Genomic DNA, 862 nt, shown 5'->3' on the forward strand with positions numbered 1-862 from the left:
AAAACCAATGTTTTTTTCCATTTCAAGTATGAGACCTTGTTACCAAAACTACTCCATCATTTATGCATAACAAGGCTAATAAAACACCCAGTGTAAGTAAGCATTCAGTGTATTTCCAAAGCTTAAACACTCACCAAACTATGACCAACTATGCGTCCTTGGCATTTCAGTATTTCCATATAGATAGATAGACAGACAGACAGATAGATAGATAGATAGATAGATAGATAGATAGATAGATAGGTAAGTCTAATGACCACAATCTTATAATTATAAAAACTGAAACAGGTTCTCAAATATGGTCCCAGTAAAAGCCATAAAAAGATGAAAAAAAAAAAAATTCAAGAGTCATAAAAACATTTCAGAGCAGAATGATATATATAAAAAAATGCATATTATCTAAAATTTTCAACAAAATTGTCGCTGTTACAAGTGGAACTTTAAATGCATCTAAATAAAGACAAAGAATTCTGGCAGTTCTTAGTCATTTTCTCATCTTTATGTAGACGGAATGCAAAATATTACTTGACACTGTTCTGACACGTGACGATGATCTGAAAATGTCCCCAATGCTTGTCAGATTGGCCAACAACAACATTTTAGCAAACTAGGATGCGAGTCAGAAGACGTAGATAAAGCATTAGAGAATGCAGCAAGATTTAATTATATTCATATCCTCTAAATCGGGAACAATTTCAGAACACCAGGAGAGACACCACCACCAGATTCACAGGCCTTGTCTGTCTGACTTCGTATTTTGAGTCAAGGACTAAACTTCTTTCCTGTGGAGTTATATAATAACCCAGTATATATATATATATATATATATATATATATATATATATATATATATATATTATAT

The sequence above is a fragment of the Macrobrachium nipponense genome, chromosome 29 (assembly GCF_015104395.2).
Source record: "Macrobrachium nipponense isolate FS-2020 chromosome 29, ASM1510439v2, whole genome shotgun sequence".
Lineage (NCBI taxonomy): Eukaryota > Metazoa > Arthropoda > Malacostraca > Decapoda > Palaemonidae > Macrobrachium > Macrobrachium nipponense.